The sequence below is a fragment of the Pelodiscus sinensis genome, chromosome 4 (assembly GCF_052426305.1).
Source record: "Pelodiscus sinensis isolate ZL-2025 chromosome 4, ASM5242630v1, whole genome shotgun sequence".
Classification (NCBI taxonomy): domain Eukaryota; kingdom Metazoa; phylum Chordata; order Testudines; family Trionychidae; genus Pelodiscus; species Pelodiscus sinensis.
In genome coordinates, this window is record NC_143055.1 from 93,549,469 (window position 1) to 93,563,790 (window position 14,322).

Below are 14,322 nucleotides of genomic sequence, written 5' to 3' on the forward strand. Positions count from 1 at the left end.
TCAACAAGATTAACTGATAACACTAGGCTAATCAGTTAATTGTATAGTCGGCTTCATGCATTCCCCCTGCCCTTGCTGCCTCTATATTGGAGACAGCAAGGGGTAGGAGCAAGAGTTGGTGCCTGTGAGGAGCTGGCTTAAAAGCTGACTCCCCACGAACACAGGATCTGCTTGCCCCCACATGCTGCTGCCTCTGATACAGAGACAGCAGTGGGTAGGATGAGGGGGGCAGGCTGGAGCCAATACACACGGGGAGCTGGCTTTCAAGTCAGCGTCCCACCCACTCCCCCCTTGCTGAGGGGAGCCCCCCTGTAGTGATAGAGGCAGCAGCAAGGGGCCAGGGGCAGGGAAGATTGCTGCAAAGCAGTCTCTGTCTGTGGGAGTCTGAGCTCCCTGTGGACAGGGGCTGCTGCCATCCCACACTGCTGTCTCTGTATCTCAGCAGCATGGGAGGTGATCTGGTTTTTAAAACTGGCTCCCCTCACAGACCAGCTCCCCCGCACTGCTGCCTATGATAGAGAGGCAACAACCTGGATTCACAGGTAGGTGCCCGGGAGTGGGGCTGGGAGTGCACTGGCTGCAAGCCCCACCCCTGGGGACTATCAAATAGTTGTGTAACTACTAAGATTTAATGTGATTACATGACTATTCAATTGCCCGATATCTAACATCCCTAGTGTAAGCATAGTTGAGAAGCACTCCCGTTCTACAGCAGGGGTGGGCAATAATTTTTTGCTGAGGGCCACTTTAGACATTTTTGAAGTGGCCCTGGCCTTACGCAGAAGGGGCGGGGCCAGAATACTTCCCTGCTTCTCCACCCACAGACCATGATTGACCTGGGGGAGTAAAGTGCCTTTGCCCCACCCAGAGGATCCGCCTAGATGCCAATCAGGGTCTTGGGGTGGGAGAGCGCACACAAAGTTTCCTTCGCCCTGTGATGAGTGCATGGCGCTTAGAAGTGCCACGTGCTCCTCACAGGCCCTGGGGGTGGAGGGAGTGCACGCGGCAGGGCAGAGGGAAACTTTGCCCACTCCCCTGCCCCAAGGGCCTGATTGGCTTGGGAGTGGGGGAGCACACAAAGCCTCCTCCCACCCTGCAAGGAGCACGTGGTACTTCTAAGTAGCACACTCTTTGCAGGGTGGAGGAAACTTCGTGCACCTTCCCCCACTCTCAGGCCCTAATTGGTGTGAAGTTTGCTTTGCCCTGCCCCCACCTTGAGAGGAGCGCATGGTGCTTAGAAGCTCCATGTGCACCTCGCAGGGCTGGAGGAAGTGTTGCGTGCTCTCTCACCCCCAGGCCCTGATTGGGTGGAGGGAGCGTGCAAAGTTTGCTCTCCTACCCCTGCCCTGCGAGGAGCGTGCAGCGGGAGAAGGCTTTGTGTGCTCCCCTGCCCCCAAGCCCTGATTGCCCTGGGGGCGAGGGAGTGCGCAAAGCCTCCCACCGTGCGAGGCGTGTGTGGAGCTTCTAAGCCACACGCTCCTTGCAGGGTGGAGGAAACGTTGTGCGCCTTCCCCTCCTCCCGGCTCACAGGCCCAAATTGGCCTGAGGGGGAGGAGTAGCAGGGCCTTTGTGGGCTGGATCCACCCGTTCTACAGCGATGGTGGGCCATGTACATGGACGGATAAATGAACAGGCTTTTGATACCATTATTGAGCCAGCAAAATACAGAATGTTAACATTTTTAAGAATAATGCCTGATAAAATTCTCATTCTCTTCAAGCAGAGGATCTCATTATATAGTGATGGTGCTTTGCAAATACTGTGTCATTGCCGATCTATTAAAGCTAATAAAATGGTGGTGAAAATGCTTAATTCTGTTAAGCCTAGCTATTTCTGCTGCTGAATCTCACTTCTGGCGAACTCCATGGACAAAAGCAATGTGGAGCAGCTGCAGATTTTGACTGATACATCCTATGCAAAATAATTAAGTGCTGGAACAAAGTCTTAGGTGTGCCAAAAGGAGGGGTGATCTTTCAGTTATGTTTAATACTGAAATTATGATGGTCATCTGTAAACGTTACTTTATTATTATTTACTGGAATTAATTTCTATTAATATTCTTAACTGGGGGAGCCAGATTTTTCTTATTGTGAAATCTGTTGCTGGCAATGCCAGAGGCTACTGACGTCAAAGCATTAGTCATCAGCAAAGTAAAGAATTATTCATTTTCTCATTGCAATGTCCTTGCAGTGATAATCTCTTTGCAAAATAAATCCTTCTTAGCTAATTCATGTTCCTAGCTTTACCATTACAGTGTAGTAAGATAACGTTGCAACATTGGGACATACTATACACAGCAGCTATTAAGGACACTTACATTCATTTACCAAGCCTCACAACGTAAAGGGATGTAGCAGAGTACAGGCATGCATGGCTCCACCAGTTTCTGGTCTGTCGAGGGACAGGTTACTGCCTGCCTCTGGGGCTTGTTTCCCCCAGGTGTAAGACAGAGATACAACATACCTACCTCCCAAAGATGTTGTGAGATTCAGTTCAAGAGGGCTTTAGGAGGTTAAACAAGTTCAAAGTGCTGCTATTTGGAGTGGTTCAACACAATCAGTTTCTAGTCAGAGAGCCAGTGATGCTTCATTTCTCTCCTGAATGCCAAGTGACAACGTAATGGGTCGAGAAGTGCCATTGGGATAGCAAGTGAAGCCTGTACAGTTTGGAGTGACTGACAACAGCTAGAAAACAGAGGGCTTCTCTTTGCACATGCCTCGGTGTTTGCTGTTTCTTCTTTTTAAGCATCCCTGCCCTTGCTGAAGGACAAACGTCAGGAAAAAGCAAGACCAGGATAATTTCTGAGGTGAAATTAGGGACCCTGGACAGTTATGAGTAACACTTCATAAACTTACAACACTTTATGCTTTAACTGCTTTTATTCATGACCATTTTGTCAAGGTCTCTGCGGCATTTGAAACTATTGTAGTAAAGAGCCTTGAGTCATTGGGTCCTCAAATTGCACCCTCTGGGCAATAGCACCTTGCTTGTGATGAATGCATGGAGTGCTCATATAGATGCAAGTATTTTAATGTTATAGTCCCTAAGAATAATTAAGGTAAAAAAAATGTCTTTTTTTCCAGGAGTAGAATAGATCTCTCCCCTTTTACTTGATTGATTTCCCTACTGAATGAATGAGGTGTGAATTCATGAGGCATAGAAGGCAAGCACCTCCAAAGAGCTGCAACAGTTGGAAAAGGGAATAGGACCAGATCCAAGGACAATAAGACCTGTCAAGTCGACCCATTGAGAAAGATCAGACATATTGACAGCCTGGAAGTCAGAAGCAAGCATCTTCTTTGGAAGCAAATTAAAAAACTCTCTTTGAAGATGAATGTGGCAGCATTGAGGACAACATCCAGAAGAAGGCACCACAAATGACTGACACAACTATAACAACAAATGGTCTGGTAGCACTTTATAGACTAACAAAACATGTAGATGATATCATGAGATTTCGTGGGCACAGCCCACTTCTTCAGATGACTGGAGTTTTGAATTTAGGATATGCAGACCCAAAATAAATAGGAGAGAAGGAGGCAAAGGGAGGAAGACAGGGAGCTACAGGGAATCAGTAAGTATCTGAAGATTGGGTAGTTAAAACGAAGCAGATAAGAATCAAAGTTAATTGATAGTATCCTTCCTGATATAACTGAAACAAAATACAGGACTATGTAGCACTTTAAAGACTAACTAGATGGTTTATTAGATGATGAGCTTTCGTGGGCCAGACCCACTTCCTCAGATCAAATAGTGGAAGAGAATAGTCACAACCATATATACCAAAGGATACAATTAAAAAAATGAACACATATGAAAAGGACAAATCACATTTCAGAACAGAAGAGGGATGCAAGGGGAGGGGGGGAAGGAAGGTAAATGTCTGTGAGTTAGCTCATCATCTAATAAACCATCTTGTTAGTCTTTAAAGTGCTACATAGTCCTGTATTTTGTTTCAGCTACACCAGACTAACACGGCTACATTTCTATCACTTCCTGATATAGGAGTCTACACAAAGAGTTGTTTGCACCTTCAAGGAGTGTTAAGTTGATAATGCCCCAACCACTTGTCATCACGATTGAGTCTATTAGCATATGAATTGAATTTGCGGATGAACTCTAAATCCAGTGTTTCTCTGTGTATCTAGCCAGATAAGGTAAAACAGCACAATTAATACTGTATCATAAGCATTTGATATACTACACACATACAAACACACTCCAACTAGCCAGATACACAGAGAAACATTGGAGGAAGCTATGTCAGGAAGGATACTATCAATTGACTTTGATTCTTATCTGCTTCATTTTTACTACCCAATCTTTAGATACTTACTGATCTGATTCCTTCTAGCTCCCTGTCTCCCCACCCCTTTTTTTCCCCTCCCCTGCTTTCTCTTCTATTTACTTTGGGTCTGCACATCCTAAACTCAAAACTCCAGTCATCTGAAGAAGTGGGCTGTGCCCATGAAAGCTCATGATACCATCTACCTGTTTTGTTAGTCTATAAAGTGCTACTAGACCATTTGTTGTTTTTTCTGTACAGACTAACTGGGCTACCCCCTGAAGTTTCTGACACAGCTATAGTGCATAGATTTGCAAAAGATGACTAATAGATCTGCATGAGAGGGAAGCTGCTATAAATGTAAGGTGTCTTGCAGAGGACCCTAGGTCTCATCTTGTCAACATCAGAGCATCGATCTGGATTGGTAGAAGCCTGGCTCCTCCCCTCCCCCATCTAACTCACCTGGCCAGTGAAGTTAAGGGAGCAACTAGTTGGAGTGTGTTTGTATGTGTGTAGTATATCATATACTTATGATACAATATTAAATGTGCTGTTTTACCTTATCCCCCTGAAAAAGATCCTGTGCAGTTCTTTAAGAACATTGCTCTCCAAAGAATTCCTATTTCTAGCACCATAATTGAGTCCAAAGTGTTTTGGAGCAGGGAAAAGATAGACGCATACAAAGGAAAAATTTGCATCCAATTTCCAAGACTGCACTTATTTATAGCCCTTTAAAGTTATTTACATTATTTTTTCTCCTTTTTAGCTGTGGAACACTGAAGTGTCAAAACATGTTTTCTGGGGAAATTAGAATTTTTACTCTCTTTAAAAGATCTTCCTGAGTTATAGCAAGTCTTTACACCCACTACCGCATAAGAGGAAACTTAAATGTAGGGAAGTCACCACTGGTCAAAATGAGTTGAACCTCTCTTACAGGAATGACGAGTGGCACTTTAGAGACTAACAAAAAATATAGATAGTATCATGAGCTTTCATGTGCAGATGAGTTATATAAGATTGTAAGATCTCGAAATGGAGGACAGATTTATATTAGAGATATAAGATAAATTGTGTTTTTCCTTTGATGGCAGTGATCCTTGGTGTGATGGGCAGAGAAGAAGCTGCAGTAATCCCTGTACTAGAAGACCTCATATCAGTATTAAAGACAGGGCAGATTCCTCCTGGCAAAGACAAGGATTTCCTCATGGAGTCTCTGCCATGTGGGAGAGATGCACACACTCCCTCCTTACATTGAGGGTCAGTTCTATAATGCTTCCAATCTCCTGGCAGCTTGCAGAATATAATAGAGAAGTTAGTAATGAAACGTGACCCCTTCACTAGGCTAGTTTGGAACAGGCAGAAGTTCAAATAGTTCAGATTCCTTCAGACTCTTCCATGAAATTCATAGTTAGTGGCAGGGAAAGTGTGGTATCTAATCTAGACCTAAAATCACAACTCTGCAATATTTATTCTGTTTATTTTCTTCCTGCATGACAATGAATTCCAAAAGCTTATTCAGAAAAAGTGTTTTCCAATTAGTTCTCCTCACATCTAGAGTCAATCGATTAAAAAGTGAAGCAATGACAGAATGGAAATAAATAAACAGAATATAAATTAAACGTGTGATATCTGTTACCAAATCAGTGAAAACAAGAAATGCTTCTAGATGTAATAGCAAACATATTAATTTTAAAGAAAGATTTATTATATACTATGTGAGGGTATTTAGGATGAATTTACCATTCTATATATTTTGTTACCAACCCTATTTTATTCAAATCACATTACAATGTTTTTATATATTAATAGACCTAGATCTAGGTTTCTGAAAAACCAAAATGTAATCTCGTGATTTTATATATACACATTACAGTATACACACACATTTTTCTATTAGTGAAATAGTATCCGATCACATTATTAACAGTTAGTACACAGTGGTATTTAAATTTTGCTTTAGACTTGGCTCTTCTAGGTAAACATTGAAAATGCTTGTTTCCTCTAGAAACAAAGATTACAGATCTCCCCATTGAGCCATTTGTGGCTTAAATAAATTGTATGCCAGCACTAGAGAGTGTGCTGTTGAATGTTGTAAAAACACGGTAGACTGGGAATGACCTCAGGATTAGATCTGTGTGAAATTTTCACATGGATACCTCCAAATAAATGCAATTCAGAACTGAAGAAACCAAATAAATGCAATTCAGAAGCTGGCATTTATACTAGAAAATAATCAATCTTTATAAGACATAGTTAGGATGTTTTTCCTAATATCCAACCTAACTGTCCCTTGCTGCAATTTCAGTCCATTGCTGCTTCTCCTATTATCAGAAGATGTGACAGGGTGTGCACATCCTGCAGTGAAGCAGATGGAGTTAAGTCCCTGTGGACAGAAGAAATCCCACTCCTTCACCCATACTGGGCATGCTCCAAATGCTGGGGCAGAATAAAAGGCAGCAGAACAGCTCAGTCTGGGCTGGCCAGCAAAGGGGAGGAACCTCCAGAACCTCTGGAGCTGCAACAGCCAGTGATCCAAGCAGGGGCAACCAAAGTTCCTGGAGACTTCTATCACCACTCAGACCCAGCAAAGCCCCAGCGAGAAGCTGCTGCTGGAGAGCTAGGAAACCCAATTGCTATGTGGGATGATGCCTCAGCAGCACCAGTAGGAAGCAACGCAGGGAGGGTGCAAGAGTGGCCTCTCCTGCCCAGGTACACTTGGCATGTTTTGGTCAGATTCCTTGCCGAAGGAGTGATAAATTGATCTGCCACTCACAGGGTCCTGGGTCAGGACCTGGTGGAGTAGGGTGGGCCTGGGTCCCCCTTGTGGGATGTTAGCCCCAACCCCGTAGACTCTGGCTATAGGCCACACTGCCCTTAGACAAGGGCTGCTTATAGACCCTGGCTACTAGGCTGCACTGCTCTGAGACAAGGGCTGCTTCCAGACTCTGGCTGGTCGACCACAATGCTCTGTGAACAGGGCTACTAACCAACTTGCTGTGCTACCCTTAGACAAGGGCTATTTGCTGATGCTGGCCATTGGGCCATACTACTCTGCAACCAGGGCAGCTTATGGACCAGATACTTCCCGGAGACGAGGGAATCTGTACGAACTCTAGAGACAGTTGGTGACACTGCAACCTAGCAGGCGGTGTCATTGCTTTGGAATATTCTCACACCCGTGACAGGGTGTGCATGTGCTGCCATTAAGGGTAATGAAAATTTTTCTCCCTCCTTTTAGGTACTTGAAAGCTGCTATCATGCCCCCTCTCAGTCTTCTCTTTTCTAAGCTAAACAAACCCAGTTCTGTCTCCCCTCATAGGTCATGTTTTCTAGACCAGGGGTCGACAGCCTTTCAGAAGTGGCATGCTGAGATTTAACTTACTCACTTCTGTTTATGAACCTGCGTGCCATTGATACTTTTTAAAGTCAATTATAGTCCTATTTACATTTTATCAGCTTCATTAATTAATAAAGATGCAGTGCTTATCTTATTTCAGTTTTCGTGGACACTTAATTTTTGTCCTCTCTCCTGAGACTGTCAAAAAAGTGGCTGTGTTGGGCAGTCTCTGTGACATGGACTCTTTTGTGTCTCAGACACAACTCGACTCACTTCACTTAAGCCACCAAAATTACATCATTACTTAGGAAGGCTGGATTTCAATCTATGGACCAGCAGTGCTTTTAAGAAAATGGGCTTTGTCTGCTATTTTATACAAATCTCTTCCTGAGGAGTAGAGCCAAGAAGGATGAAACTTCATTTTATCTATTAAATACAAATAAATAGTTTGATATAAAAATGTCCGATGTGTGAAGGAAATAAAGCACTAATGAAACTACTGAACGCAACAGAAAGCAGCAGCCACGGCCACGTGGCCCTGGCCCTGGCTGCTGGCGCAGTTGCTGCTGCCATGAGGGTGGAGAGTGGCAGACTGGAGGAGGCAGGGATTGGACTCCCAGGTGAAGGCAGTGGAGGGGGTGGAAGGTGGCTCTGTACCCCCCCTCCCTCCTCCACAGCAGGGAAACAGTGCCCCAGAGTGGGCACCCCTCCACCCAGTGGCTGCCGCACCCCAGCGTGACTCCAGCCTGTCTCCAGCAGCCAGCTCAGGGGTGCCTCCAAGCACTCGGGCGCTGTGCGCACAGCCTAACCTGATGCCAGAGAAGGGTGAGGGTACCAGCCATTCATGCACCAGGAAAGCCCCATGTAGCCCAATCTGTAGCCTCCCTGCTTTCCCACCCTGGAGCTGGTACTTCCACTTATGGCTACACTCCAGCTGCAAGGCTCCAGCGACGGTGCAGGCTCCCTGCTGAGTGGAGGAGGAGCAGGGGGCTGAGCTCCCACCACGGACCGTGCATGTGCCACTCAAAATCAGTTTGCACGCCACTTATGGCAGGCGTGCTCTAGGCTGCCAACCCCCGTTCTAGACCTTAAATCGTTGTTGTTGCTCTTTTCAGAAAAGATGTTGAGAAGTTGGAGAAGGTTCTGAGATGTGGTGCCCAGAACTGGACACAATATTCTAGTTGAGGCCTAATCAGTACAGAGTAGAATGGAAGAATTATTTCTTCTGTCCTACTTACAGAGCTTTTGTTAATGCATCCCGAAACCTTGTTTGCTTTTTTTTTTTTCTCAAGTGTCACACTGACTCATATTTAGCTTGTGGTCCACCGTGATCCCTAGCTCCCATACTGCAGTACTCCTTCCTAGACAGTCACTTGCCATTCTGTATGTGTGAAACGGATTGTTCCTTCCTAAGTACTTTGCATTAGTCCCTGTTGAACTTCATCCTGTTTACCTCAGACCATTTCTCCAGATCATTTTGAATTAAAACCCTATCCTCAAAGCACTTGCAACCCCTCCCAGATTGTTATCAACCACAAACTACAAGCGTACTCTCTGCCATTATCTAATTTGTTGATGAGAGAGAATCAATCCCCATGGAACCTTACTTGTTATGCCCTTCCAGAATGACTGTGAACCTCTGATAACTAATTTCTGAAAATGGTTATCCAACCAGTTATGCATCCACCTTAAAGTAGCCCCATCTAGGTTGTATTTCCCTTGTTTATTGATAATAGTCATATGAGACTACATCAAATGCTTTACAAGTTTAGGTATATGACCTCTACCACTTCCCCCTTATCCACAAGGCTTGTTTTCCTATCAAAGAAAGCTGTCAAGTTGGTTTGACATATTTGTTCTTGACAAATCCATGCAGACTGTTACTTATCACCTTATCTTCCAGATGGATTCCTTATTCGCTCCATTAGCTTAACTTCTGTTCCAGGAAAGATAACTAGTCTGTAGTTTCCTGGGTTCTCCTTATTGCCCATTTTACTGGTGGACATTATGTTTTCCCTTTTCCAGTTTTCTGAAGTCTCTTCCATCTGCCATGACTTTTCAAAGATAATAGCTAATGGCTTATACCTCCTCCATCAGCTCCTTGAGTATTCTAGGATGCATTTAATTAGGCTCTGGTGACTTGAAGACATCTAACTATTCCAAGTCATTTTTAAGTTCTTTTCGTATTTTAACTTTTGAACCTACCTCCTTTTCTCCAGCATTCACTACAGTAGGCATCCAGGTACTACCAACTTTCTTGGTGAAAACTGACACAAAACAGTAGTTAAGCACCACTGCCGCTTCCACATCCTCTGTTATTGTTTTTCCCTCTTGAGCAATGGGCCTTCCCTGTGCTTGGTCTTTCTCTTATGTCTACAAATATATTATAAGTATCTATATAAATCACTCATATCTGTCTCAAAAGAGAAAGCAAGCAGATCTGTTTAGGCAGTCTGTCTTTGCTAAGCAAACGGAACTGTTTGGCTTAGTGGACATACCATTGTCAGAGGGGAATGAGACATGGGCCTTCATCTAAGGAGGCAACAGCTGGGGCAGCTGAATGCCCAGCCACTCATGGGTGCCCTTGCTAGATCACTGATGGGAAATACACATGCAGTTGCCCTGAATTTTGACAGCAGGGAAATCCTTCTTTTCAAGAATCTCATCCCACTAACTAATGGGTCCCAGAAAGCAACTTTGCTCTGAGAAATTCTAATCAGGGACCAAGACAGAACAAGATCTTGTGCTTCTTACATTGCCTGTTGCTCTCCCAAGACCACTGTCTCTACTCAGAACCTTGCATAACCAAAGTAACAGTGCCACAATGAGTCTGTCCAAAACACAACATTATTTCACACTAAGAAAAAATCAGCACTAAAGATTGGTTCATCTTTTACTTTGTGACCCAAAATAAATTACTATATGACTAAAAAAAAAAAAGCTCTTAAAACCACTTGCTAGCAGTTGCCACCTAATTTCTTCAGTATTTAGTGCAAGAAGGAAGGCAATTATAGTTTACTCCCATGTAAGTCAAAGGGAGTCTTGTGATTAATTTCAAGATGAGCAGGTTCTATATCTCAGCTACCACAATGTTACTTTTTTGCAGTCCCTGTGTGAATAATACAATGGTTTCTAGTGCCTCTGAATGCCCATGTCTATACATAAAGCAACTGTGATACAGAAATGCCCATATTCAGTTTTACTCAGTTCAAAGTACACCATGTCCCACCTGCACTACTTACTTAGACATTTTTTTTCCTTTCCTGATTGAACAGTTATAAGACATAATTCTTATAAAAAAAGATAGAAAATTATTTTTTGATGATATAGATAATAAACTCTAGGAGTGGTGACTGGCACACACTTGAATCTGAGCTATACTATTCCATATATATATATATATATATTACAGTACTTGCACAAACATGTTTTTTTCCTATGGTAAGTTCTATGAAAAAACCTAAGGTCCTACCAATACACCAAAATTGCACTCTGGCTGGTGCATCTGAAGACTCATGTCCTTATTTCTCATTTTGACCACCCATGGTCAATCTTTTGTTTCAGCCTCCCATCCAGCTGTGGCAAGCAGCATGAGACACATCAGCAAATACAAGATGCTAAGGCCTGCTCTTCCCATGCATTCTATGAAGATTTCCCAGTAGATCCTGGCCTCTACTGCTTTTAGCTAACTCCAATTCCTCCCCACTTTCCTGTCCTTACTCCCAAGGCTAATATATGGCCTTAACTCTTGCAGTTTAGGAACAGTGTTTTATCATTCCTCACAGTTATCAGTGGAACAGTAGCACATAATTTATAGACCATGCATGGGACTCCCAAATAAGACAGAATTTGCTTTGTACAAACACTTCATCTTTCAATTAGTGGTTTAATTTATATGGAAAAATCAACTATTTGGTAAACAAGCTGTTATTGGCTAGTTAAAAGACAGAACCTAGGATTCATTTGGGTTTCGAAAGCAGCAAAATGATTGACTCATAATTCAGGTATTAATCTATATTCGCAGTTTCAATTATTTTCTATATGCCTGAAAAGCAACTTTGAAGGTTCAACATAAAACTAATAAAACTGTACAGTTATGCAGGAGTGCCAAGTGAGTAATTTCAGCTGCTCTGTCAACATGACCTACATCTGAATAAGTTCACTGATTGTCTGAGGAAACACAAACAAGACCAAACTAGAAATCTAATATTAAATAAAAGTATTTGTAAACTTACCGAGAGACAAAACTGATGACATTGATAGAAAAGTTTATTCAATGAAATGAAGACACAGTGTGTCAGATAATGGTACCCCTCTAGTATTTTAGTGAATCTCATTGGACCAAAATATGAGCAATTTTGAAGCGTATTTTTATAGTTTGTTAATCTAAACAAGTGTGTTACTGTACAGATAAGGCAAGAGATCTCTTAATAAAAATACACATTTCTTAGTCAAGGTGTAGTCTAGTAAAATGTTGTGTACCCTAAGGGGCTGTTGGGACAAATGTTTTCTTTCCAGAAAAGATCCCCTACCTCGAAAGTGATGATGCAACCCAAAGGGTAGGGAGCAAACCCATATTAAACTTGAGGTACCTGAAATGATATTAAGCCTGACTAAATGTGAGTAGCACTTACACCAGCAGTCATATTAACTACAGTGTGAATAAGATAAAAGAGATGGGGGTGTGTCTGTACATTTAGCTAGTTAACATAAGGTTCTAGTAGTAGAGGGTAGTCATGAGCAGGCAGCATTGTAACATGTCTTTTGTTTTAAGACCAATAAAACATTTTGCAGTGCACTTGCAAATATTAGGCAGAATTCCTTACTTAGGCATAGTTCCTGCTAAAAAGTCATGGACATTTTGCTTGTCTTGAGCATACAACATGGGGCCCTTGCTTTGCACTTGAAATTTGCCTGCATTCTAGATACAAATGCACCAAATATAGAGGGAAGGAAACCTGTATAGGACCTGACTAACTGCCTCTGGCATCCTCTTGTGTGGCCAACCCATTTTCTCACTGCAGTAAAACTGAGAAATGAGAAGGGAGAGGGAATCTGAGGATTTAAATGTTCTTGTTACAGCTGGCAATCCACTGCACTGTGGTGATGGAAATACAGCTTCTGGTCTCTCAGGGGGCATCTACACAGCACCCTAACTTCGAAATAAAATTTGTCATGTTTAGACAGCACCAAATTTCAAAATAACATGCTATTTTGAGACATCCCTTAACCCTTGTAGAATGAAGGTTACAGGGATGCTGGAATAGCATGCCTGTTATTTCAAAAAAATATTTTAAGAAATACCTGAGTTTACCTTAAGGCCAGTGCCAGTCCTCTAACCCTCCTAGTGGGCCGGTGGAAACCTCTCTCAGGCAGAGCTCCAGAGATGTGGGGGTTTCTCTGTATTCCACCTCACACATGCCTCCTGCTGGCCCAGGGGCTCCCCCCCCCCCACCTGGCCCCATTTGCTGCCTGCAGGCAATTAAAAACCCATCAGGGGGCTTGAGTGGCTTCCTGCTGCTATTGGCACATCCCTGTGGGGGAGGTGTGTGCAGAGCTGTCCTGTCCAAAGGTGTAACATGTGAAACTATTAACTCATTATGTGATGTCAAAATGCCAATGCTCCTGATTTCATGACAAGCCTCCTAATAATTGGGTTCCCCCCCTTAGGAAGCCCCAGCCATGTTATTAGAATTAAGGCAGGCTTGGAATTTCACTACCTGATGCCTTCTGCACTGCTATCAACTATAATTGCACTGAATTATTAGATTATACTTGTTTGTTGGTGCATAGTATTAAAAGAGAATCCCAGCCTTTCCTCCAACCCCCAAAGGAAGTCTTCATGGCTCATGGTTTGTGGAGAAAAGCTAGAAAACATGCCCTGAGTTCAGCCAGAGATCTCAACTACCAAATAAGATCTCAGTGTGTTTTTAATCTGTGATTTCAAGAAGACATTCTCTTTGAGGGGTGGGGTGCTTTGTTCATGAGTTTTGAATGCTTGGGGTTGGTGCTACAATCCATGCAAGTTGATGGTCTCCTCCTGTGTCCAGCAGCTCAGAGACCAGGATCCTACAAAAGACCTGATATTAAGTCCTCACCCTGACAACCCCTGCTCATCATGTCCTCATACTGGGATGCTTTTCCACTAACATCTGCCCACTGGAATCCTGCCTGCCCTTCCATGGACATCTGTGTCTTTACACTGGGATCCTTTGCCTCCACCAGGGGCAGCAAAGCGAAATCCACCAGGCCTTGCCCACTGGCTACTGAAGTGTGTCAGCTTGGGTGGCTCCCGGCCAAGCACAGTTCCCATTGTGGCAGAGGCAGTCTGAGCGCCTTCCCAGACCGAGCGGTGCCCTCTTCACCCAGGACTATGTGGGTGCTGCTGAGAGCCGTATGCAAGGTTGAGTCCCTGCGTGTGCCATCTGGACTCAGGAAAGCAGCAACCCCAGTTGCTTTTTGTTTCTTTTGAACTATGGTTGAGGGGGAAGAAGAAATGGCCAAAGACCTAGCTAGAGTACACCAAGAAAAAAAAAAGTTCTTGGTCTGTTCCAATTCATTCATTTTATTATAGGCCAGATTCTCTTCTCAGATACATCTGTATCATTCAAGAGTAGCTATGTTGTAATGGCATTTTATTAATGTAAAACCAGTATAAGTGAGACAGTAGACTTGGGCCAGGTCTGCACTAGGGGACAAA